Source organism: Copadichromis virginalis, linkage group LG3 (assembly GCF_057382275.1).
Source record: "Copadichromis virginalis isolate Kocher_CV1m ecotype Utaka linkage group LG3, C_Virginalis_male_GT1.1, whole genome shotgun sequence".
NCBI lineage: Eukaryota > Metazoa > Chordata > Actinopteri > Cichliformes > Cichlidae > Copadichromis > Copadichromis virginalis.
Window position 1 is genome coordinate 64,262,740 of NC_140620.1, and position 27,877 is coordinate 64,290,616.

At 41.9% G+C, this 27,877-nt stretch overlaps 1 protein-coding gene and 1 long non-coding RNA gene across 2 annotated transcripts in view; both read left to right on the forward strand.

The window, feature by feature from the left end:
* The window catches only part of LOC146716593 (uncharacterized), a 304,253-nt gene that overhangs the window by 243,648 nt on the left and 32,728 nt on the right, over positions 1–27,877 (forward strand). The window lies entirely within an intron of this gene.
* LOC146716607 (uncharacterized) lies at positions 23,749–25,285 on the forward strand. The gene is made up of 3 exons (XR_014919220.1): positions 23,749–23,775; positions 23,927–24,002; positions 25,226–25,285. It is a non-coding gene; the product is annotated as an uncharacterized LOC146716607 (long non-coding RNA).

Below are 27,877 nucleotides of genomic sequence, written 5' to 3' on the forward strand. Positions count from 1 at the left end.
GAGCGCTCCCTCGCTCCATTTCCGCACATAGGATACAAAGATCTCTTGTGGCAATGATGTCTCACTCTGAGCTTATTTATCACTCTGCTTATGTGGCTCAATCAGCACACACACCAACCGCTGACTTTTGACTCAAGGGCATAACAAATATCATGGATGATAAATTAAATAGATTTTAAGTAGATGCTTGTGCATTCTTAAAGTCTTATATGTTGAACTGAACTATGTGATCTGTTCAAAGCCTTAATCTTAATTTGAAGTGAAATGTGCATTTTGAGTTTATACACTATGTATATAAGGCGACCGTTTCCTTTTGCAGTATTTTTGTGTGGTGTACTTTTCTATGTCTTAACAAAAGGGGAACAAAGGTGTTTAAGTTCACCTAGGATGATGTGTTTTAATTTTCACATGGTCTTGCTTGAATTTGACCCTGACAAAGGCGTATGAACTCTGTCAGCTGTTTGGAGTTTCCATTTTCTAAACTTCAACATTCTGAACCTTCTTCAGCTCTGAACAGATGATGAAACACTGAATGATTTCAAGCTCACACTTTGTCTAATAAACTTACATCTTTCATTCTTTATACAGATTGAGTGTCTGTGGTTTGTCAAAGATCAGCTGTGATTATCTGGCAGCAGCACTGAAGTCCAACCCCTCCCATCTGAGACAGCTGGACCTGAGCCTGAACAACAAGCTGCAGGATTCAGGAGTGAAGCATCTGTGTGGTTTCCTGGAGAGTCCAGGATGTGGACTTGAAACTCTGAGGTCAGTCAGCATGTTTTAGTTGTGCTGAGATGAATATGATGTGAAAGTTGTGCTGACACTAAACTGCAGACATCAGGCTGATATTATACTGATCCACACTGAGGATCTTCATGGTAAAGTCTGTTTTCTTCTTCTCTGGTTTAGTCCATTGACTGCAGCAGAACAATGTTCACATTTCAAACAGTGAGACTCAACGTATGGCCCGCGGCCCACACGCGGCCTGCCCACCTTCCCTGATTCAGAGAGAGGGGACCCTGATTAACTGTGTAGTGTTCTTCCTCACAGTTCTAAGTATCAGACACAACAATGAATAATCCACAGCTGACTGTCTTTAGCAGGTCAAAGGTCACGGCACACAGCAGACAGTGGGAAATATTATAATTCTGATCATTTATCAGCACATATCCATATGTATAAAAACAAAGCTGACACTGTGAGACTTGATCAGAGGTGTGATCATCACAGCAGAGGCCTTTGTGTCAAAGTCACTGAGGATCAAACAGAAACACATGAAGCAGATTTTCCTGTTCTGGCTTTTTATAGCAGATAACCTTCAAAATATTCTGCAGTCCATCAAAAACTGAAGCAAACCATGAATCAACATGTGAACATGAGCTGATGCTGCTGAAGTGAAGCAAAGTTACAGAGGTTTGATTACAGACACAGCTGAGAGTTTGTAATCTGTCATCATTTTAAAAGGTTTACATTTCTTCAGTATATCCACATTTGCAGCTGCTACCTCAACCTCCACTTGTCCAACACAACTGCTGTCCACTGCCTCCATGACATTGTGATTTTGCTGTTGGTCTTCTGTCAGATCTTCATCAATCACTTCTGCACGGGGCACACCTTCAGACTCTGCAGCTGCATAACGAAAGCCTGTAAGATAAAATTAGACATAAGGTAAATGTACACCAATATTCCAATGACAGGTGTGTGATTCATCTGGAAGTTATGTGCGGATTAGTGTACAGTGATAGCAATTTAGTATGTTTTTAGAGGGGGGGGGGGGGGGGGGGTGTTGTTTACCTCCGATGGGTGCTCTTTTTCGCTTCCGTTGCGTACGCCTTGAGTGCCGGTCCGAGTCTGATACAGGTATGTCGTCATGCCCCATGAGCAGTGTTGGTGCCCAGTCTGGATTTGTTACATCCATTTCATATGCTGGTTTGCCTGCAATAATGCCAAATCATAAGCTACTCAGTCGACATGATGTGGTTCTGCAGCATCACACATTAGCATGTTTTATCTCATTATCTATGACCTCAGCACGTTGAAAATCACACTAAAAGCCTTTCAAGAGTGATATGAATTAATTTAGAACTCACCGGAAAGAAAATGCCGTGAGCAAACCAACAAAAAGCTGGGGATTGCAGAGAACTCGATATCCGCTCGTCTCACCGCTGCAATCCAAGCCTGACGTCTTTGTTTAGTAATATCGGATACATGGGATCCCTCACGTTGCCTCCAGGATGGAAAACGATGAAAAGAGAGCCCGTTATCCAGCTTCTTGCCTTCACGATCGTGTGATCTAACGTTGCAACCGACAACACAACACGTACGATCCATAGCTGAAATGGTATCCTTTGGCTGGCCTACTGTCATGGCGGAAGGGGGCATGGCCCATCTCCTGTGACATCACGCTCCAAAGCCCTATAGGTGGGAAAATGTACCATGTCGACCAATCAAAAATGATATGGAAACATGACATTTGGTTGTTTAGCAAAAGGGGGAAGTTTTAGGAGTGACCGGCAAGAGAGAGCGAGTGAGCGAAAGAGAGAGAGAGTTTTGATACGTGAGAGATTTGTGACGTTTACCGTGTTTGGTCTCAAGTTAGTTTGTTGTCTTGTGTATTTAGTGTGTAGCTGTTGTTTTGTTTTGTGTGTCAGTTCTACTAGTGATCGTCACAGTTGCTGCCTTAAAGCCAACAAAGGCAGATTGCAGTGTAAACGCTGAGTGACACACCTGCTGTCAGACCTGCAGGTTTATCCCTGTGCTGTTCTCATATGTGTTAGAGTGACACAAACTATTGTTTGACACCTGATTGTTCTGTAAATAGTTTGAAATGATTATATGAAAAACGTCTGAGCCTTGGCTGCATTTTTTGGTAAATAGTACCATATAACTTTGTTGTTTGCAAAACGTGTGCGTATTTTTAAAAATGTACAATCTCTATTTGCATTTCAAGTTATGAAGATGATTCGTTAAACATGTGTGTGGTTTTTACAGTCAAAATATCACTTTCTACGTGTATTTTAAATTTTGTCTGAATTTAGATAAATTGTGCTGATACAGTTGGTCAAAATGAGAAAATAACAGATTGGCAAGATAAACTGTTTTTAAAGGTAAAATATAGAGGCCACATCAAAAGTAGTCAAGAAGGGTTAAAGGCTAAAAGCAAAGTTGTCACCAAGTACTGTTTATATTTGTGTGTATTGCTGCAGCTTTTTTGAGTATTAATTTGGTGCCTTTGTGTGAAATAATGGTATTGTGAGTGATCCATATAGTCACAAAGAATAGCCACTTGTTTCTGTGCTACCAAAGTTCCCCGGCTTTCATTCAAAATGTGTTTATCGTCAGCACCTGCACATTAAACTACTTAAACATTATAAATGTCTTCAAGCTCACACTGAGGCCTGTGGGGTACTATCAGCCACTGAGACAGTACACACATTTATATGTGTTTGTATATGAATATTTCATACTTTAAGGCTGCCTGTTTATTTAAGGGAGATGAACAAAATACATTGGAATTGTACAAAATAATATCATGGATGATAAATTAAATAGATTTTAAGTAGATGCTTGTGCATTCTTAAAGTCTTATATGTTGAACTGAACTATGTGATCTGTTCAAAGCCTTAATCTTAATTTGAAGTGAAATGTGCATTTTGAGTTTATACACTATGTATATAAGGCGACCGTTTCCTTTTGCAGTATTTTTGTGTGGTGTACTTTTCTATGTCTTAACAAAAGGGGAACAAAGGTGTTTAAGTTCACCTAGGATGATGTGTTTTAATTTTCACATGGTCTTGCTTGAATTTGACCCTGACAAAGGCGTATGAACTCTGTCAGCTGTTTGGAGTTTCCATTTTCTAAACTTCTACATTCTGAACCTTCTTCAGCTCTGAACAGATGATGAAACACTGAATGATTTCAAGCTCACACTTTGTCTAATAAACTTACATCTTTCATTCTTTATACAGATTGAGGGACTGTGGTTTGTCAGAGATCAGCTGTGATTATCTGGCAGCAGCACTGAAGTCCAACCCCTCCCATCTGAGACAGCTGGACCTGAGCTGCAACAACAAGCTGCAGGATTCAGGAGTGAAGCATCTGTGTGGTTTCCTGGAGAGTCCAGGATGTGGACTTGAAACTCTGGGGTCAGTCAGCATGTTTTAGTTGTGCTGAGATGAATATGATGTGAAAGTTGTGCTGACACTAAACTGCAGACATCAGGCTGATATTATACTGATCCACACTGAGGATCTTCATGGTAAAGTCTGTTTTCTTCTTCTCTGGTTTAGTCCATTGACTGCAGCAGAACAATGTTCACATTTCAAACCTTCAAAGAAGAAGAAAAATCCTCCACTGGATAATTCACTGTGAAACTCTCCAACTCTTCATTCCACCTTAAAGTCTGTCTGACACTGAAATCCAAAGCAAAATGTGCGTTTGCTTTACAGACAGCAGTCCAACACAAACATACACACATCATCCAAAACACAGTCCAACATCCAAATCTCCTCCACTGCCAGCATGAATGATGGGAAAGAGAAGGAGGAACACTCTGACATTCAGGGTTAGAATGAGTTTCATGAAGCAGACTGTGAAGATCAAAGCTGCATTAGAAAGCTTACATGAATGAATGAGTGGACAGAAGTGGACAGAGATCATCTGAAGCACTTCAAAGGCTTTAAATCAGCACATTTCTCTTTATTCTTTATCAACTTTGTTAGTTTCTCTCAGTTTTCTGTGGAATGAAGCTAACAGCAGGCTAATAAGATGCTGACCAATAGGTTTCTATTAAAGGTTGTAATTTGTATATGAAAAAGTGCTTTGGCTCAGCAGGGATCAGCTTACAGGTAGAATAGAGCTGCTGGATGGGATTAGCATGTCATAGCTATCTACCAAACTGCTAACTGGGGGATTTCAGGCCATCTATGGATCATTTTTGCTAACTGTTTATTCAGCTTAGGCTCACAGGGCTGCAGCCTGTGCCCTAGCTGTCATAGGGCAAGAGGCGTGGTCCACCTGCACAGGTGAGCAGTCCATCACAGGGCCAACAGAGAGAGACAGAGAAGCACTCTCTCACATCCACACCTACAGCCAATTTAGAAGCACCAATGAACCTAAGCAGCATTTCATTGGACTGTGGGAGAACATCCAACCTCCACAGAAAGGCCAACAAGCTTCAGCCTACAACCTTCTTGCTTTAAGGCACTAGTGCGAACCACTTTTCCCCATTTCAGCCCAAATCCTGCATCTTCCTGTTTCTGACTCCAGGCCAGCTCCACTAACACTTTCTCATCAGACACTGCCACCTAGTGGAGGAAGTCTTAGTTCCACTTGAAGCTTCAGATGACAGTTAGTTCCTTTACAAAGAGGTGGAGGTGGTGGGGCCACAGCACCATCATCACTGAGTGCCATAGGACACTTAACCTTTGTTTCCATATGCTGGGAACTTCCTGTTGTTCCAAGGAGGACTGGAAAATGTGTGAAAATCTCCCAGTCAGTTCCTCACAGCACACTTCAATCATTTCCCTCCCACAGCATCAGGACCAGGGCTTTTTCTCTCTTTGGTCCCACTAAGAGATTTCCACACAAACACCTCATCAGTGGGACTCTCAGAGCTACCAGCCCTTTGCTACAATCACAAAGCTCTTCATTGAAATCAATGATATCAAAGCTGGAATCCAATGAGTCCAAGTCTTCTGCTGATTCAGCATCACATTCATCTTTGCTCCTTGTCCTGCATCCCCACCATGGACTTCATTCCTTTCCAAGCCAGCCTTGAGTGTCCTTTATTCAGCTCATCCTCTGCTTTACTTTTACACCTGATTTTAGCTGCTTTATCTCTCTTTCAACAAGTTTCTGTGCCTCAATCTTTTTCTTCTCTCCCTCATAACAAGACAGCTTCTTCTGCCTGAGAACATGTTGGAGTGATTTACTAATCCAGGGCTGCTTATTGGGGAAAATACTTCCTGTTTCCAAAGTAATCCCCATTTTTCCCAGAAAGAGATGTAAGTAGAAATCGATGATCTAAGTGAGAACATGAGCCGTTAAAACGTCCCAGTGGGTGCAGTCAAAGCAGTCCCTCAGTCCCAGTATAGAGTCTTTGGTCCAGACTGGAACAACTGTGTGCCCAGTTTGAGCTCTCTTCAGTGCTGTGACCTGACAGACCCAGAGGGGCCATCACATCACATTTAGAAGCTCCCCTAATGGAGCCACAACACATGTCCAACACTTAGTCTGTCTTGTTGGACCAACTGGAAGAAATGATTCAAGGACTTAGTCACAGAACAGAGATTCAAATCTCCAAAATCCAACTGGCTGCATCAGGACATATAGTCTGAAACTCTGCACAGTTTCCTGTTTGAAGCTGCTTCCTGTTGGCTTCAGCTGTTTGGAGTTTCCATTTTCTAAACTTCTACATTCTGAACCTTCTTCAGCTCTGAACAGATGATGAAACACTGAATGATTTCAAGCTCACACTTTGTCTAATAAACTTACATCTTTCATTCTTTATACAGATTGGAGAGCTGTGGTTTGTCAAAGATCAGCTGTGATTATCTGGCAGCAGCACTGAAGTCCAACCCCTCCCATCTGAGACAGCTGCACCTGAGCTGGAACAACAAGCTGCAGGATTCAGGAGTGAAGCATCTGTGTGGTTTCCTGGAGAGTCCAGGATGTGGACTTGAAACTCTGAGGTCAGTCAGCATGTTTTAGTTGTGCTGAGATGAATATGATGTGAAAGTTGTGCTGACACTAAACTGCAGACATCAGGCTGATATTATACTGATCCACACTGAGGATCTTCATGGTAAAGTCTGTTTTCTTCTTCTCTGGTTTAGTCCATTGACTGCAGCAGAACAATGTTCACATTTCAAACCTTCAAAGAAGAAGAAAAATCCTCCACTGGATAATTCACTGTGAAACTCTCCAACTCTTCATTCCACCTTAAAGTCTGTCTGACACTGAAATCCAAAGCAAAATGTGCGTTTGCTTTACAGACAGCAGTCCAACACAAACATACACACATCATCCAAAACACAGTCCAACATCCAAATCTCCTCCACTGCCAGCATGAATGATGGGAAAGAGAAGGAGGAACACTCTGACATTCAGGGTTAGAATGAGTTTCATGAAGCAGACTGTGAAGATCAAAGCTGCATTAGAAAGCTTACATGAATGAATGAGTGGACAGAAGTGGACAGAGATCATCTGAAGCACTTCAAAGGCTTTAAATCAGCACATTTCTCTTTATTCTTTATCAACTCTGTTAGTTTCTCTCAGTTTTCTGTGGAATGAAGCTAACAGCAGGCTAATAAGATGCTGACCAATAGGTTTCTATTAAAGGTTGTAATTTGTATATGAAAAAGTGCTTTGGCTCAGCAGGGATCAGCTTACAGGTAGAATACAGCTGCTGGATGGGATTAGCATGTCATAGCTATCTACCAAACTGCTAACTGGGGGATTTCAGGCCATCTATGGATCATTTTTGCTAACTGTTTATTCAGCTTAGGCTCACAGGGCTGCAGCCTGTGCCCTAGCTGTCATAGGGCAAGAGGCGTGGTCCACCTGCACAGGTGAGCAGTCCATCACAGGGCCAACAGAGAGAGACAGAGAAGCACTCTCTCACATCCACACCTACAGCCAATTTAGAAGCACCAATGAACCTAAGCAGCATTTCATTGGACTGTGGGAGAACATCCAACCTCCACAGAAAGGCCAACAAGCTTCAACCTACAACCTTCTTGCTTTAAGGCACTAGTGCGAACCACTTTTCCCCATTTCAGCCCAAATCCTGCATCTTCCTGTTTCTGACTCCAGGCCAGCTCCACTAACACTTTCTCATCAGACACTGCCACCTAGTGGAGGAAGTCTTAGTTCCATTTGAAGCTTCAGATGACAGTTAGTTCCTTTACAAAGAGGTGGAGGTGGTGGGGCCACAGCACCATCATCACTGAGTGCCATAGGACACTTAACCTTTGTTTCCATATGCTGGGAACTTCCTGTTGTTCCAAGGAGGACTGGAAAATGTGTGAAAATCTCCCAGTCAGTTCCTCACAGCACACTTCAATCATTTCCCTCCCACAGCATCAGGACCAGGGCTTTTTCTCTCTTTGGTCCCACTAAGAGATTTCCACACAAACACCTCATCAGTGGGACTCTCAGAGATACCAGCCCTTTGCTACAATCACAAAGCTCTTCATTGAAATCAATGATATCAAAGCTGGAATCCAATGAGTCCAAGTCTTCTGCTGATTCAGCATCACTTTCATCTTTGCTCCTTGTTCTGCATCCCCACCATGGACTTCATTCCTTTCCAAGCCAGCCTTGAGTGTCCTTTATTCAGCTCATCCTCTGCTTTACTTTTACACCTGATTTTAGCTGCTTTATCTCTCTTTCAACAAGTTTCTGTGCCTCAATCTTTTTCTTCTCTCCCTCATAACAAGACAGCTTCTTCTGCCTGAGAACATGTTGGAGTGATTTACTAATCCAGGGCTGCTTATTGGGGAAAATACTTCCTGTTTCCAAAGTAATCCCCATTTTTCCCAGAAAGAAATGTAAGTAGAAATCGATGATCTAAGTGAGAACATGAGCCGTTAAAACGTCCCAGTGGGTGCAGTCAAAGCAGTCCCTCAGTCCCAGTATAGAGTCTTTGGTCCAGACTGGAACAACTGTGTGCCCAGTTTGAGCTCTCTTCAGTGCTGTGACCTGACAGACCCAGAGGGGCCATCACATCACATTTAGAAGCTCCCCTAATGGAGCCACAACACATGTCCAACACTTAGTCTGTCTTGTTGGACCAACTGGAAGAAATGATTCAAGGACTTAGTCACAGAACAGAGATTCAAATCTCCAAAATCCAACTGGCTGCATCAGGACATATAGTCTGAAACTCTGCACAGTTTCCTGTTTGAAGCTGCTTCCTGTTGGCTTCAGCTGTTTGGAGTTTCCATTTTCTAAACTTCTACATTCTGAACCTTCTTCAGCTCTGAACAGATGATGAAACACTGAATGATTTCAAGCTCACACTTTGTCTAATAAACTTACATCTTTCATTCTTTATACAGATTGAGGAGCTGTGGTTTGTCAGAGATCAGCTGTGATTATCTGGCAGCAGCACTGAAGTCCAACCCCTCCCATCTGAGAGTGCTGGACCTGAGAGGAAACAACCTGAAGGATCCAGATGTGAAGCAGCTGTCTGATCTTCAGCAGAGTCCAGACTACAGACTGGAGACTCTGGAGTAAGTAGAGTGATGGAGTGAGTGGGTGGTGCTGTCAGCAGTATTGTACTAAACACAGTCAGTATGAAACAAAGATCCAGTGTTTCCTGTAAAGCTGCAGCTTCTCAGTGAAGCTGTGAGAGGAGAATGGTGACAGGCTTCAGGATTGGACACAAACACTTCCTGTTTCTGACCTTTATGGTCACCATGGTAACGGCTGACACGCTCTGATCAAATGCTGTCAACAGCCAATCAGCTCTCTGAACAAAGCAGCACGCAGACCAATGACTGCATTCATTTCCAAGTTTAAAGCAGTGAAGAACACAGTCTGTAGGTGAGGAAGAATTTAGTGAGAGCAGATGTTTGGATGGAATTCCTCCAGTTAACAGCTGGAACCGTCCATCTGGATTGTTGGGCTTGTTGTTGGGGTTCCTACAGAGCTCAGAGTGGACACACCAAGGTTCTTCTAATGAATGAAAGTCCAAACTCAAACTAGGAGGGAAAAACATTTTCATCAACTTCAATAAAAATCCAAAGATTAGAAAAAGTGAAGCAACAATGAGTCCTAGTACAGTCCCAGCACTGAAGTCCCTGCTGCTCTTTATACTGGATGTGCTGCATCACTGACTGACAGCTGATGAAGAGTCTCTGGAAACACTCGTTTATCTCCTCTGCTCTTCCTTCTTCTCTCTGCAGGTGGTGGTGATGATGGTAAACAGGACGGTGTGTGTGCTGAGAGAGGAGGAGCTGTGTCCTGATGATCCAGAGAGGTTGAAGCAGCAGCAGCTTGTGTGTAGAGACGCTCTGACTGGGCCATGTTACTGGGAGGTGGAGAGGAGAGCTTCATCCAGCAGTGACTGACAGAGGAATGAGAAGAAGTGCAGATGACTGTCAGTGCTGCAGAGTGAACTGCTCTGAGAACAGCTCCACTGTCAGACACAATGTAGAGTCCAGCATCATCCCTGTGTGTCCCTCTGGATCTGACAGAGGATCATCAGTGTATCTGGACTGCTCTGCTGCTGCTCTGTCCTTCTACAGTCTCTGCACAGTCTCTGTCTGACTCTGGCTTCAGACCCTCCTGGATCAAACTCACCTGGAAAGACTTTCAAACATCACTCAATAGATTTGAATACAGAATATATTTGATATATACTGTAGATGTACTGTAGAGTTGCAGTTTGTCACTTGTAAATACAGTCTGTGAGCAGCTGTGAGCTGAAAGATCTTTCTAGAAACACGAAATGTTTTCACTCTTCTGTTGCTTTTTCATATATTTCCACAACATTAATATTGATCCCACCTGTCTCACCTGTTTCATGCTTTTATACATAATAACAGGACACGTGTGATCTGAGCGCTGCTGTGGTTGCTGTGCTGCACGTCTTCATTTAGATAACAGAGACATCTAGTGGTTCAGAGGGAGAACTGCAGGAGGTGGAGCTGTGTTTTAGCATGGAAAACTTTTTATCTTTTAGGCGCAGATACAAATATGACAAGTATCAGTGTGAGATACAAAAGGTCACATCAGTCAGCAGAGGGAACAGTGATCACACAGCAATGTAAGAATAGAAACATAACAGTGAATCTGGACATGTATACAGATGGAAGCAAACAAACAGGATGTAACACTACATTAAAGCCACAAATGTGAAGAAAACAAACACAAAGGAAAATATATTTGATCTCAGGAATCCAAATCAGATGCTTTAGAGCAGGGGTCGGCAACCCTGGGCACGCGTGTCACAGCTGCCACGTGAAGGGTTAACTGATGGCACGACCATAGCTGGACTGGCCATCGGGCATACTGATGGTGATTTTTCGTTTTTATGGGCTGATGATGTTTTTTTATTTTTTTGTAACGGTATAAACAATGGAAGGTGGTGGATTGGCCGGATGCTGGTCGATGTGTAAAAATAAGTCAGTTGTTTGGTGGTGGCTATGGCGGAGCTTCCACAGAGGCAGCAGGTGGATGAGGGAAAGGGGAGGCAGGAGGAGCAGAGACCCGAGGCGGCTGCCGGTCCGAGTGTCAGGTGAACTGAACTTCAGGTAAGAAGTTATGACCTGCAGTCTGTCTGGGTCAGATATAAACCAAGTTTAGGTGCAGTTTATTTTCCTTGTGCTGACTTTTTACAGTCAGTTATAATAACTCCCACTCAGAGGAGACCAGAGATCACATTAACATGTGTGTCTCTGTATTAAGAAACATGACATATTGGCCCAGTTTATTTTTCTTATCATTGTTGTGAGGAGACCATAAATAGCATTTGTATTTTCTGTTGTACAGTTCATTTGCTGTTATGGATAAAAAGTCTTTCTTTGTTTCAAAATAGCTGATAAATATTCGCTGATAGCTGCAAACATCTGCGCACAAATATAATCCTATGAAGTGGTTCTATATAGTGTGTAATTTATTGCTAATGCAATCATATGGCACATTGACTTCTGAGGAAATGTTAGATGCACTCATCATCAGAAAGATTGCCGACCTAAACCAGGGGGTTTAGAGCATCTTGGAATTTTTGTGGTTTGTTTTCTTTAAGTCATTTCACAGATTTTCTCCATAATTTCAATTCCTTGAATAAAACAACAAACTTAGGGGATGATTTTGTAATCCAACTTTATGTATGAAAGATTTGACTAAACGTAAAACAATCTTCCAACTCAGTCGTCATTCTTATCTTGTGAAATCAAACCAAACGTTCTGTTGTCTCTAAATCAGGGATTGATGAAATCTTTGGTTGCATCCATTTATGAACATGTTCTCATTCATATTAAATCGTAGTCTAAGTCCTTCTTTAGAGGGATAAATGTCATTCATTATCTTCAAATGTGTTTCTGTTGTTTTGGGGGGACGTTTGAAGTCCATTGTTCAAAGTCTGTTAATGAAACTTTATGAAGTTTATGTAGGATGTTTTTCCTATTTTGTATTTGTTTGAATTATGATGTATTTCTGACTCTTGCTGCCATGATGCCAGGTCTCTCTTGAAAACAACATTTTTAATCTCAATTAAATTTTCACCTGGAGAAATAAAGATGATAATAATAATTTTGTCTTCAGGGAATCATTTCTCTGTAAAACAGCTTCTTCTGAAACTCTTGTTACATTTCTTGTTTATTGTTTGCTGGTTGTAGAAAAATGTCATCGTCTCTGTGTGAACTTAAACTCTACATGTGGTGTCAGCTATAAACGAGCTCTAGAGTCTAATAACGATGCTTTTATTATTGTCTGGTATCCAACCTAACCCTGGGCCTCTGGCTGAATGTGAAACACCAGCAGATGTTAAAAACTGTCTGGGTTACACGTGCATCACGTCGTGTGCTTCCTAACATGGATATGATTGGAATCTGGGCCTGTTCAAGCGGTGCTGGTATCGTTGTTGTTTCTGAGACTTTCCAAATCTTTACTGGATAAAAATGTAGCAACTGATGGATTTAACATTTAGCTCTCAGACTGTCCCAGAAAAGGCGGAGGTCTGGAAGTGTATGTGAAGCTCTCTCTTGCTGCTCAAGTCTTGTTCTCTCCATCTGCACCTCAGCCATTTGAAATCTTGGCCTTAACTATTGATCTGTTTGGAAATCAGACTGTTGTTGGCTGCTATCAGCCTCCACCTGCTTCCCCCAGCACATCACCGTCTCTGGTTCAACTTTTATCTGAGCTGCATTTTAATGACGTCTTTCAGATGGATGATTTTCATTGGGACTGGCTTTCTTCTGTGTCTGATGATTTTAAGGCACGCTGCTTGTTTTTAAAACTGACTCAAATTATTTAAAGCCTCACACGCCTTGATCCTAAACACCCAGATAAATCTGCTCTTATTGACCTTTTTTAACTAATATGCTGCGTAAGTTTTCCACATCTGCAGTTTTTGCCAACGACCTGAGTGATCACTGCATAGTTGGTGCTGTGAGAAACACTAAAATCTCACGCTCCGAGCCCGCATCAGTTTGAACTGGGGTCGTATTAAACAGGCTGACAATGTCAGTTTGGGAACATTTACAGGAGAGTTGTGTCTACTTTGTGGACAGACACGCCCCTTTTTGCCAGGTCAGGGTGAAAGGTCGGGACAGGCCTGGTTTGGTTCAGTACCGGCCGATCTCCTACATGAGAGAAACCAGGCCTGGGCAGGAAGTCTGGCTCTGATGCTGATTGGCTACGTTTTCATTAGCTGTGTAATCGGATTACTGCCTCCATCATCAAGATGTAACTATTTTTTACTTTAACGACTGACAGTCCAAACGACCGTAGGAGGTTTTGGCAAACTATAAAGTGTCTCTGCCAGCTGTGACTCCTCAGAGCTTCCTCCTCACTTAAATATCGACTCCACTCCTGTGTCACACAAAACTGAAATGTTGCTTTAACAAACACTTTGTTGCTTCTTGCTCTTTGTTCAGCACAGTATCTGATGGTAAACCTCTTGCACACAACTCTGCTCGTAGTTCCTGCTTACTGATACCTTTTCCTTCACACCTGTCACAGTAGAAGAGGTTTGTAAGGCTTTGAATAGCCCCAACACCAGAAACTCGTCCTCACAATCGTTCTCCTTCCTTCTTGCACTTGGCTGCAAATATCATAGCTGAGCCAGTGTCTTATATTTTTAATCTTTCTCTACAACAGAAGAACACCACTATACTCTGTGTTCTCTGGTTAACTGGTCCTCATTGGTCTTACACAGGATGGTCCATTAGTATCATTTTATCTATCAATCTGTTTCTGGGTTACTGCCTCCTATTCATCAGAGTACATGTTAGGCAAACAGTTTAGTCACAGCCTGCAGTCTCAGGACATCATTACATCCACTGTTCCATCAGTTCATGCAGAGCTTGGGAAGAAGGCGTTCTCCTTTTCTGCTCCGTCTTCATGGAAAACATAACCGAAGGATTTAAGGCTCTCCGTTGATTTCACTTGCAGACTTCAAAAGACGTACACATGTTTTTGTGAAACCATCTCTGGGAACTTGTTCTCGTTTTTAATGTGACTGAGTACATTACACAAACTTTTCTCTTATTGTTGTAATTTTAATATGTGTGTCTGGAACAGGTCTCTCTTGTAAATGAGACATTGAGTCTCAATGAGCCGACCTGTATAAATAAAGCTTCAATTACAAAGTCCTTTGTATAAAAGCTCCTTCAGCTGCCAGTGGGACGTGCTGTGGCTCTATCGGTTGCAGAGCCTTTATATTGTTAGTTAGAAACTACAAATATAATGGCTCACTGTATTTCAGAATCAGAGAAACTTTATTAATCCAGGAGGGAAACTGAGTTGTCATAGCAGCAAATATACAAGAAACAACAAGCACTCATATAAAGTGAGTGTAGAAACAGAGTTATGATAAATAAATATTCAGATAAATAATATCAATATATAATATAAATAATCTATAATCCAGTTTTGAGTTCCCTCCCCAGACACCTTAACGCCCACTCACATCCTGGGCCATCTGACCTCAGGAAATCACATGATAGGGTGGGGCCAGGTTTCACAATGAGCTCACCCGAAACCCTGGCTGATTAGGACCCCCACCCGCTTTCACACCTTGGCTCATGTGATTACGTAGAGGATCATCAGGGGGTCCTTTGTCCCTCTTTGGGGGGAAACTCCCACTGGGTTTAAATCTGGGACTCCCCACCAACTGACCCTTAGAACTGAAGAAGCTTCTCAGATGAGAGGTGAAACGTCTTCAAGCAACTCAAAGAAGTCCAGACGCTTTTCTTTGCAAGCTCCTTAGTCTACAATGACCTGGATGACTGAGAACCGTCACAGACAACTCAGTCCCATATTTTAGGTTATTCTGAATAAATCGTTCATGCCCTCTCTTTGGAAAGAAGCTGTTGTGGTTCCTGGTCCTAAATCTAGTCGTCCAAAAGTTCTAAACGACTTCAGGCCTGCTGCCCTCACCTCAGTCTTTGAAAAAATCATCAGAAATGTGATTATGGAAGACACTGAACTTCAGCTTGATTCAATGCAGATTGCACATAAGCCCAATAGAGGAGTGGAGGACGTGCTTTTGATTCTACTTCACCTGATTGTCAAACATGTAGAGAGTAAAGGACTTCAGTTCATCGATTTCTCTGCTTCTTTCAATAACACAGCCCCAGATTTGAATCAAAAGACTTTTAGAACAGTTTGAAATCCGGACAAACCTGAGCAAGTGCAGTCATATAAATATCTTGATGACAAATGCTATTATTTTTCTGTAAAGCAAATTGACCTAAAAGTAAAGTAACCTTGATATGTCAGGATGTAGATGTCCCACCCAACAACGTCACCCAGCCCTGAAACATCGGTACTGTTCAAGGCAGCATTGCTGTCCACACGTCCATCAGAGTGTTGCTGCTCCCAGTATTCTCTGAGACAACCTCTGAGGCCGTCACAGAGCAGCTGTATTTGTACTGACATTACATTACACACAGGTGCACTCTATTTAGTCATTAGCACTCATCAGGCAATGTCTATGGGCAACTGACTGCACTCAGACCAAAGGGGGCTGAATAATAATGCACATAACAATTCTCTTCACTCTGCTGACAAGAGATTCAACCCCCACTATGAGCACCTTCTAAAGAGCACCATTGAAAGTATCCTCACCAACTGCATCACTGTGTGGTATGACTCCTGCACTGGGTCCTGCAGGAAAAATATGACAACGGGTAGTGAGAGCAGTGGAGAGGATTGCAGGGTCCTCTCTTGCCTCCCTCCCCAGGAGATCTACTGTGCCTGCCTCATTCGAAAGGTCCTCTTCATTACAGGTGACTCCACTCATCTCTTCAACAGCGTCTTCAGTTTGCTGCCATCAGGAAGGATACTGAAGAGACCTTTTGACCTTTACATTTTCGTTAATATCTTTAAAACAGAAGCAGCAGAAACGAGAATTTTAGCAGCACAAACCAGCACAAGCGTAGCACAGTTGATTGACACCAGTTTTGTTTGATTTAATTAATGTGGGGGGGCTGGTTGACCTCTGGGGACCTCTAGAAATTTTCTTGAATATCTTTAAAATGATAGCAGCACAAACAAAAATTTTTACAGCACAAACGTAGCATAAACGTTTGATACCACTTTTGTTGGATTTGAAGAAGGTGGGGGGTCGCGGGAAAAACCAGCAAAAGAACTCGAGCAGCCGGGCTATGTAAAAGGTGTAGGGGGGCATGTTTGCGGTCACGTCCAGCGGGTGTGTGGGCTGTTTGAGTCATCTGTTACCAGGCAAACTCCAATGCAGCAGGCTGCTGAACACACACAGGCCTCCTGCATCCTCCTCTTCAGCTCTGCTTGCCCGATATCGTGACCTAAGCAGGGTCGGGCCTGGTCAGTACTTGGATGGGAGACCGCCTGGGAAAACCAGGTGCTGTTAGCTTTTGCACTTCCACACACAAACTGCAGAGGGCGCCGCTGCTCCTGCTTGTGCTTAGAGGCATGAGAAGTTAACATTTATGGGTGATAAAATCCTTTTTCTATATTTTTAACATGAGAATATCAGTTTTCCATCTTGTGTTCCAGAGTAATCGGACAAAAGACAAACGTAGAACAAGGAAAAAAGAGGCCAAGTGTCTCACCTATAAAACAAAATGACTGTTTTCTGAATAGTCTCACACAGATAAACATTTGCAGGGAATACCTTTTCCTTCAAAACAAACGTCACAGACTGTGTTTTTCTTTACTGATTGTATTTGAGTAGAAACTCAGATTAAAATGGCATCAGTGCTCATAAAATGATTTAACTGTAAAAGTAGGTGTAGTGGATCACTTTGCATAGATCTAGATAAAAGTGCTGTAAGCAAAGACTACAGTGGTCATTGAGCAGCTGTTCCTATAATGTGAATCTGGGATAAAGGCACAGATTATTTGTTTGCCTTTGTTTCCTGGTTCTTTCTTTCTTATCCAAATGGAAAAAGAGAGCATAAAAGTATTGTTTACAAGCAGCTTATCTATCTCATTGTGCCCACTATCATAAAATCTTGGTTGACTGAGCACTGAGCCATCTACCACTCGAAATTGAACCTGTGTGGGACAACAACAAAGTCCAGTATACTAAGTTTCAGTAATGTGCAGTTTTTTCTGTGGAAGATGTAAATCTAAATAGATGTCCTATTGTATGCATAATATACCACTGAACTTTATAAAACAACTTCTAAAAGCAAATTTCGATTTATTTTAGATTTTCTCAAATCCAAACAGTGCTAAAAGCATGCACACAGTCAAATATTTTTCATACGAGGTGCTGAAGGTTCTGCAATGTTCTGTCAGTGCGCCCCAGGGCAGCTGTGGCTACAATGTAGCTGCCATCACCAGTGTGTGAATGTGTGAATGATGTATCTGTGGCTTTTTGTCACACTTGGAAACCACGGTGTTGTGCAGCTATTTGCCTTGTTGCAGGGTTTTTAAAAAACTGCAGTTTTGATTTTAGTGAAAGACACCGTCTCATGACTCATTGAGTGCCGCGACTGACGAGCCAATCCGTGGCCTGCAGTCTGACGATGTCACATTTCCTGACTGCTTGGAACCCCGACTAAGTCGTCCTGTAGCCCACATCATAATGTTTCCATCTCTCTGCTTGACTGCGGGGATGCTATTTTTTGCATCACACTTGTATTTCAAAAGGTCAGTTAAATCCACATAATTGGAATTTCGTTTCATCTCCCCACAGCACTTTCTCCAAAGTCTTCCCTGAATCATTTAGATGTTCACTGGCACTTGAGATGGGCCTATACATGTTTCTCCTTGAACAGGTAGCTACCCTATGTTAGCCTAGCTTTCTATCACTGATGCTCTGTGTGTATTGTTATGGTTCAAAATATGGGGATGGAGACAAGAGACAAGAGAAAAAAACCACAATAACAACACTGGTCCGGCCGGGTTGAGTCAAACGATGATTTTAATGATCACACGCGTGGGAGATGGACACCGTATGCAGACAGCCTCAGATCTCAAAATGGTGGAGCATTGCTCAAACTCTTATAGCCTCTGGTTCTCCCACCTTATCATAAAAGCCTAAACATTCACATGCTTTTCTCTCACACGGCGCCTAAGCTACGACCTTGGCTCCCCGTTTGTGGCCCTGCCAGGTGGTTGGCCACACTTGAAGACCATCACACAGCTGATCAAGCCTTGTCAGAGGAGCTACTTAAGAATGCGGTGGCGCTCTCTCTGACGCTGGATCATTGCGTGACTTCACGTTAGTCTCTCGGCCAGTCAGTACGGATAGTCTGCCGCATTGTATGTGTCTTACGGCTGCCTGTTTGTTATCTCCCCAGGAGAAGCGTGGAGATGAGAGGGCAGCGAGCACGGGGTGCTCAGACACTGAGGAGCGGAGACAAGGAACACTAGCACTGGGAAGAGGACATTTCACGGGAGTCGGGAACGCACTGCGGATTTATTGTTATTTTCCATTCACTGTAAATAAACGCACTGCTTGCATTCAGAGCTCCGTGCCTGGCTCCTCCTTCCTCACATCCCCACGGTTGACGCTGGCCAACCGTGACAAATAGCTTTTCTTAGATTCATTATTAGTTCAACATTGACAAATAGTAGTTGACTAATATCAGGAGCCAAAAAGAAAACAAAAAACAAACTAAATAAATATTTCAGACGCTGAAAATAAATTATTACGGTTGTTTAAATTTGCTGTCAGCAAGTTAGGTCTAATGCATGTAGTCAATCTAATGAATCAATATTACATGTAAAAAGTACAGAACTGAAAATGAAACTAAAATATAACGGTAAATGAACTGGTTCTTGTATAAAACCTTTCTACTCTCTACAACTTGCCTCATTCATGCACTCACTTTTTTCTATGCTTTTTCTCTGTAAGTGCTTTCTATCTAACATTAATACGCATTCATCCTCCCGATGGATGCATCGGAGAGCAACTTGGGGTTAGCGTCTTGCCCAAGGATATTTGGCATGCAGGCTGGAGCAGGCGGGGATTGAACCAGCAACTTTCTGATTAGTAGGTTTCCTGCTCTACCTGAGCTACAGACACCCCAATTTGTGGTGCTCTGGAAACAACACGTTCTCATCCCAACAGGTAACGATGCTATGTGACAAATCATCGGTATGTGTAAATGTGTTTTTTGTTCTAATCATGAATCGCTTTGTAAAACAAGACCTGATAGGGTTAAGGTTAAAGTTATGGTTAGAGTTAATGTTAGGGATAGGGCTGGAATGGACGGCTGGAGCCTCTCCTCCAAGTGTGTGTTACTGCCGCCATCAGCATTCTGTTGTATTCTGTTGTCTGCTTTTCTCTGTAAGCGCTTCGAGCCTGTACTTTTTGCTTTAGCTGAGTAATGAAGTTGAATCAGTACTTTAACTTTCACTGGAACAATAGTATTTTTACTTCTACTTAAGTGGAGAATGTCTGATCTTTTGCCAACTCTGGCTGTCTCTCAGTCTTGGAATACCCACTTGTTGTCCAGCGGTGTCCTGGGAATATGGGAACTAGACAGACTGGGGAAACAATGGGAGGAGACACAAAGATGGAATCACTTTTACCATCTTTTATGTATTTGCTGGTCGTCTTATTTCTTCTATTTTGCAAGCACAGTGTTGCAATCATTGTCTTTGTGGTACAATGACACAGGTAGAATGCAGGTGTTTTCATGTAACACGATGCCAGAAAGATGAGTAATGTGTTTTGAAGAGAAGATAAAACATCATGTTTGAACAAAGATAAGCAGCAGACACGTCTGTGTGTGAGTTGTTCAGGTTCAGTAAGAAGGTAATATGTCTGCAGAATTTGTAATTCTTATGAAGATATTGCTTGTACAATAAATAAAATCCCTTTAACTTCTTCTGGAGAGTGTCTTTATATATTTAGTCATTTTGGGGCGATCCTTTATTTAGTAGTAACTCTAGTCGGGGATATATATCAGAGTTTACTTTCAGATATGAGCATTGTGTTTCCTGTGGATGAATGAATGAATTATTTATTTATGTAATTTTTGAAAGACTGGCTCATGTAAAATCTCTGAAAGTATGACAAAGCTCTCCTGTTACACTTTATGGACACCTGAGCGTCACCATGAGGGCCTGTCTTTATTCACTTTATTCACTGAAATCCACTTTTATAATGAATTCACAGTAATCACTGACACCTTCAGAGCATTACATTCATTAAAGACGTCTTCTACACCTACTCTTCCAGACGACCGACACATGCTTCAACCACTGCAGGTTAACCAGCCACTCATCAGTAAAGCAAAAACTAAATGTAAATGTCCTCATGTGGAAAAGACTGAAACACAACTCCCATATATCACTAATGTAACAGATCCATTTAGGGAGAGTGAGAACACTAGGCTGGATGTGTTTTAATGCAGGAACATTCATCATGTCTTCAGTTCAACAAATCATTTACATTGAATATGTGAGCTGGATGGTTACACGACACAATGTGATTGTCAACAATAACTGCAATGAACGCTGGTTTGAGGGCGGAGTCAAGGAGGCCATTTACGTGAAAAGGGAAAGACCCTCTCTGAATCAAGGAGGGGGCCTAAGGGTACATCTGTCACCATCTTACAATGCTGTGATTGCAGCCGTTCTCCAACTCTCTGTGAATGGTACTCAGGACCATTGATCAGTGGTTGTTGATCAATGGTCATGAGAATTTGCATAATCATGATTAAGGAACTGACCTCCCAGCCCATTGTTCCTTCAGTCGGCTGGTTTCTCTGACTGAAAACGCTACGTCCAGAAGAACAGAATCAACTTTTGGAGATTTACTTCCCTGATGATTGAGCACGCATCAAGACCTTTTAATCAGGCCAACAAATATCTTGTACTCAATTTTAGCAGCAGCCATTGTGACACTGATGATAAAACTTGTGTAAAAGTGCGAAGCTGTAAAAAAGTAATTATAAAAAAGCGTTTTTGTAGCTGAATGTTACTGGATAGCTGTTTCATCTGTAACACATCAAAATAACCTGCTAAGGTTTAATAGGCTATAAGGAACACACTCACTTCCTGAGCCCTGGGCAATAAGAGACGTTTTGTGTTTTATGATTTATTGATATGTTTGATCCTTTCTGACCTGCGTTAATGAAGCAGTCATTAGAGCACCATGTCCGCTAGAATAGTTCTGTAGTTTGATGCTTGAGTCGTTGCAGACTTGTTGAAACTCCCTCACCCGTCAAAGCAGCGTCTTTGTTATTCGCGTCCAGCAGATGGCAGTGTTTCACTGTCTGACGGCTGTCTGAAGCTTCAGCTGGATTATCCGTTTTCATGTTTGATTAGAGGTTTGTGTGTGTGTGTGGGGGGGTTTTTAGCCACGAGTTGTCCACGATAAAGCATATTGAATGGCCTGTCTAATATTGTTAGAATTCTCCTTTGGGTTAGTTTCATTACTCAATCGGGACATTTATTTGGAAAAAGAAAAAAAGAGGGAAAAAAAGAAAAAAAAAGAAAAGAATTAAAAATAAATAAATCCTCATAGTTTACATTTACAAATATCAATACTGAATGTTACGTCCCTCTGCAGCTTCTAATCGTCTCAGTGTTTTCAGCTGGTGCTAATTGGCCACACCTAGTCAGGTGTGGATAAAAGCATACCTGAGGCAAGCTTCCCGGCAGTGCACTAGTCTTTGCCTTGGTGGCACCAGCCATTTTAGCCAACCTGGTTTTCCATTTTAGGATGAAACCTCTTCTCACTAGTGATGGGCAGATGAAGCCCCATGAAGCACTGAAGCTTTTCATCCAATTGGTTCACCCCAACGCGAAGCTTCATGAAGCTTCATTTGCTCTAGCAGGACACCTACTGGACGTAAAAATAATAGCTGGCATGAATTTGAAGAGTGTGGCATTTTGCACACAGCCTGTAAATGTCAACAACAAAAGGAGTGTGTAAAACATCTATATTGTAGTGATGGCAGTATACTGTGTATATTTATAGTGGCAGTATGGGAAATGATTATTTGGAAATGCTTGAAATGGAAATGATCATTTACTGTGAGGTGAGGTGTGGTTGGGGTGTGGACAGTAGTTGTGCTTTTGTAACGTTGAGGTATGGACAGCTACACACTGAGGCTTTGAGCCTCAGTCCTGCCTGTTCACATTTTATTCTGTAAAAACTAAATTTTCACTGCTTTTACGACCTTTTTAGTGGGGAGAACATAGCTAGGATTTAATGATTTAACAAGTCTTTTGAATCCTTTGTCCTCCACAATGCTAAATGGCTGGAAGTCCTCAATCACCATGCTGACCAGGTCTTCATCTATTTGAGATTGTTCTCCTGAGGAAAGACAATAAAGACAAAGCACAAATATAAATATCACACACGTAACTTATTACAGTTGTATAATATTGTTATATCATTTAGTAACATTACTGCATCCTATATTATCATTGCATTTGATGGCTCACCTGGTCTTGCTCCACAATCGGTGTTCCCCTTATTCTCATGCAAAGCTCTGTAGTGCCTAAGCATGGATGAGGTGTTGTTGTTATATCCCAGCTCCCTGGCACATAGCAAACACTTCACCTTGTACAAAAGTAAAGACAGCTTAACATAAATTGTATTGCACCATCAGTATCATGACAATACATCTTCTGTAGAAATTTACATACCTTGTTGGGAGGAATAAGATCAAAATGTTCCCACACAGGGGAGGACATCCTCCTCTTCTTAGCTGGCTCCATTCTCTCCTGACTTTCTCTCCTCACTCTCATAAACCTCCAAACGGTCTCCAAACTCACACTAACCGCAACTCTCCATCAAACACCCACATTTTTGAATGAAGTCTGAGGGGTTTATATCGCTGTCATAGCTCGCGGCAAAGTTCGAACCACTTCATGAACCAGTCACGTGGTACAGCCGGGCAGCGAGGCTTCGGACGTCATCATTTTCAGCTCCTCCCATAAATGAAGCAAGCCTCGATACGCGCTTCGCGGAAACGCCCCCTCCATTACTCGACACACGCTCCGAAGCCTCGATACAGAACGTCCCATCACTACTTCTCACCCACACTCTGCTATTCATCTCTGTTTTTATGTTGCGGCTTTTGAGCCGGGTCGTAACATGAGTATAATCACACTGGAAGTACCAGCATCAGGAATGTGGCTTCTTCTTTTTGGATCTATAATATTTAGTCTGGTTAGTTATTGTTACTGTAACCAGTGCAAAATCTGCTCTGATGACTCAACGTTAATGTTTGAGCCCCTGAGCGCTAAAAGAAGTGTTTTGTAAAGTATTAAAACTACCTTTAATGGAAGGAAAAACGGATCACTGCTTCCTATAAGAGTTGGTTTTCTCTGTGTGTGTAGCCACTCTGTGCCTGGTGGACTTGGCTGGCAGTGAGCGAATGGTGAAGAGCCAGTCTCAGGGTGACCGTTTCAAAGAGATGACCGCCATCAACAGCTCACTGTCCAACCTGGGCGTCGTTATCGCCGCTCTGGCCAAAAAGGTCTGCAGCTGCAGTTTCTGTAGTCTTAGATGTCACACCTGCTTTCTTTACATTTACAGTATTAATGATTTTTTTGGCCTTTGTGTTCCAGGAGACTTGCGTAGCTTACAGGAACTCGAAGCTCACGCACCTCCTTCAGGGATGTTTGGGGGGGAAACGGCAAAACGTGAGTTTGTTGACATCACAAATCTTTATAATGACGACACATAAAACTGAAGGAATTTATCCCCAAAAAATATTTAACAGCGTTTGATCTCACCACTTCAGATTGTGACTGTTTATTCTTTGGCACTAATTTTGGATGTCTTTATTTGCAGCTTGATGTTTGTTAACATTGCTCCGGAGCCCGACAGCTTTGGGGAAACTCTGAACTCATTGAGGTTTGCCAGCAAGGTCAGTGCAGTCTTGTTTCCAGTGTTCATTGGACAGAGTACATTAATGATGTCCTTACATCAGCTGTTTATGGTAAACCAAAGCCATACTCCATATCCATTTTAATACCTTGGTGTGTAATTCATACTCACATTTTGTCTGAAGAGTAGGGATGTTCCTGGCGTCTTATTTACTAGTCGACTAATCGAGGGGGAAATAATTAGACTAACCAACTAATGTAAAACTAAGGAACATTCAGATATTGAGTTGATTTTCAGAACTGATTAATAGAAACTGTCAAACTAGACGCAGAGGTATCTTAAACCATTTATCACATTCTGTTAAATACAAATGAAAATGCATTACTACAAAAGATGTTCTATTAAAATATGACAATCATTTGAGAATCTAAAAGTACGTCTAAGTGTGGCGAGAATGATTCAGGTAATACATTATACAGCCGTTTTCTAGTCAGGTTGTGGGGGCAGCAGGAAGGACTACTCCTGACCACAGCTGATAGATGTAAACTGGCTAGCATGACCAAGGATGCTGGGGCCTCCTACTGGTAGGACGTGCCCAGCTGGAACAGCCTCCTGGCCAAGGTGGCTGTCACCTTTTGATGTGAAGGAGTAGTGACTCTACTCTGAGCCCCTCCCCCATTGACTTAACTGCTCTCCTAAAGGAGAGGTTTTCCACCTCTCAGGAAACTAATTTCCTCTGCGTGTATCTGCGATCTCAGTGTTAACAAGAAGATCAGGGTAGATTAATAGATTTATGGCGTTTCTCAACAACAGTGCACCATCTGGTGGTAGATCGCTGCCTAACATTTAGAACACAATGTACCAGCATTGGGCATCAATTAAAATGTTAACAATTAGATTGAACGACTGGTAAGTCTGATACAGACTAGTGACAATTAGTCGACTAGTCACATAAATCCCTGATAGAGCCCACAGAAGTGGCCTGCACCATGTGCGTGGCTTGCTTTGCAGTTTAACCACCAAAACACTCGTCTGCAGTGGAATTTCTTTGAGCTAATCGATTCATTTATTTCATTTCTTCTTCTAATTAATGTGGAAAATGGTGGCAAAGGTGGCTGAAATGAGTGATTCCTAGAGTTACATGTCAGTTTACAGCATAGGGATTAAGTTTACAGTATAAATACCACTGAATTGTACAAGGATTTGAAGTTTCACTGTAACTTTAACATTTTTGACAATTTTGTTTTGTTTTCTCCCCCACAGGTGAACGACTGCGTCATCAGGACAGCGACTGCCAACAAAAAGTAGAAATTATTAAAAAAAAAAAAAAACCTGAGTTTTCTACTTTTTAGGTTCATCTCAGGTTTCCACGCTGAGTTGGTCATGACAGTTGCCATGTGTGATGGCATGCCACACATGGTAAGCTCCACACCTCACCACCCGTTGATTCACTTTAGTTTAATTTATAGTCACTACTTTAAAATATTCCATTTATTGTTCAATATCGTTTCTTTATTAAATGTATTCATTTTTCCATCACACCTTCCAATGTTTATATGGCGTGCACACATATTAACCTTGCAAGGTCAAAGCTCTGTTTTATGTTATATTAATACATCTTTGTTTGAGTTACCTGGGGGTTGGTGTCTCCTCCTGTCTGGCAAAGGGCTGGGAGACCTGAAGTACTACTGACAGCCTAATTGGATTGCACCACATGCAGGTGAACGACTGCGTCATCAGGACAACAAAGTAGAAATTATTAAAAGAGTAACTTTTATATATGTGCGTTTAAAGCAGGGTGTCAGTTTTTTTTGGTTTTTTTCCACATATGTTGGATTATGTTTCTATATATATACTTTGTAAAGGGTATTTTAAATTAATGAAAATGAATAAATATGATTGTTTCTTTTACCTGTTTCGATGTCTGCCATATCATTAGTATGTTTCGTGGGAATTAAATGTTTATTTAACATGTACGCTATTACATTTACTCTACAAATAAAACCAAATTTAAAGGCTGTTGCATTTTATTGCCTTTTTTCTTTCCTTTTCTTAAAGTTATGAAGGCATCTTGGATGCCATTTCAGTGAGTGGGGGTTAATGCCCCACACTCTTTTCTGTCACTGCTTTGAATGCACAGACTGGTCTTAATGTTGATCTTTGTAATCTTCAGTGTTACGACCCGGCTCAAAAGCCGCAACATAAAAACAGAGATGAATAGCAGAGTGTGGGTGAGAAGAGGTTTCATCCTAAAATGGAAAACCAGGTTGGCTAAAATGGCTGGTGCCACCAAGGCAAAGACTAGTGCACTGCCGGGAAGCTTGCCTCAGGTATGCTTTTATCCACACCTGACTAGGTGTGGCCAATTAGCACCAGCTGAAAACACTGAGACGATTAGAAGCTGCAGAGGGACGTAACACCTCCTCCCTTAAAAGGGTTCCTCTAGGACCCCTAAACAAATTAAAAGTTCCTCTGAAGCAAGTTGGCATCTTTAAGCATGGATGCCCCTACATGAGGATCTGAAGTTGCCACACTGAACACACAAAAAGTAACATGTGACCAACACAAAAGAGCACAACAGTCAAACCCAAAATGATTACCTGACCTGCTACAACACAAAACCAAAAGTACACTAAAAACAACAAATCCCTTACTTTCCCTACCCTAGTCTTCAGTGGTGTACCAGGCTCGAGGCAACTTTAAACGCGAACTCGAGAGCAGGCAGCAGACCAGAGATATAGTCTCCTACCAAACTCTGAAGCGTACCCCCACCCAGGATAGCCACCAAACACAAACTAAAACAATAAAGCAAAACAACAAACAAGTGCTTCGATGGAAGGGCAGCACAGTCACCCAGCTGAAACACACTAAAGGGAGTTTGCTCAATTACACTGAACACCATCACTCACCCACTTAAAAGCAAAACAAACTGACATTCAGTCTCCACTAAAATGTCCAAAGATCCCGGACGAGCCACCACTTATGTTATGTATAGTGTGATTTGGCCATCTGAACATGCTACCTATATAAATCCCAGCAGGAAGCATGTTTTAATAGTGTGATTGGGTCATCTGAACACCCTACCTATATAAATCCCAGCAGGAAGCATGTTTTAATAGTGTGATTGGGTCATCTGAACATGCTACCTATATAAATCCCAGCAGGAAGCATGTTTTAATAGTGTGATTTGGCCATCTGAACATGCTACCTATATAAATCCCAGCAGGAAGCATGTTTTAATAGTGTGATTTGGCCATCTGAACATGCTACCTATATAAATCCCAGCAGGAAGCATGTTTTAATAGTGTGATTTGGCCATCTGAACACGCTACCTATATAAATCCCAGCAGGAAGCATGTTTTAATAGTGTGATTTGGCCATCTGAACACGCTACCTATATAAATCCCAGCAGGAAGCATGTTTTAATAGTGTGATTGGGTCATCTGAACACGCTACCTATATAAATCCCAGCAGGAAGCATGTTTTAATAGTGTGATTTGGCCATCTGAACACGCTACCTATACAACGGAGCCATTAACCACGTAAGGTAGCATATTCTGATAAGTTAGCACGGATTGATAGACAAGACTATAAATTTACGCTACGGTAGGATGTTTTGACAGCACACCGGTTCTCGTCGCCAACATTTTTCTTTTGTTAAGCTTACTGTTATCAAGGCATGGTAAATGAACAGTAAACCTTGCCTGATGACTAATCTTCCCGTTTCCCTCTCATTGATTTATTTGGGTTGTCATGGCAGAAGTATTAAACAATGCCTTTTATTAGAACATAAGCATTTAAATGCGGTAATTGTATTTGAATTAGTTAAATATGAGTGGGCAACTCTGACCATGACAAGACTGCATTTGCTCTAAAGAATTAATAAAAAATTTAGACATATTGTTGTCATTATTT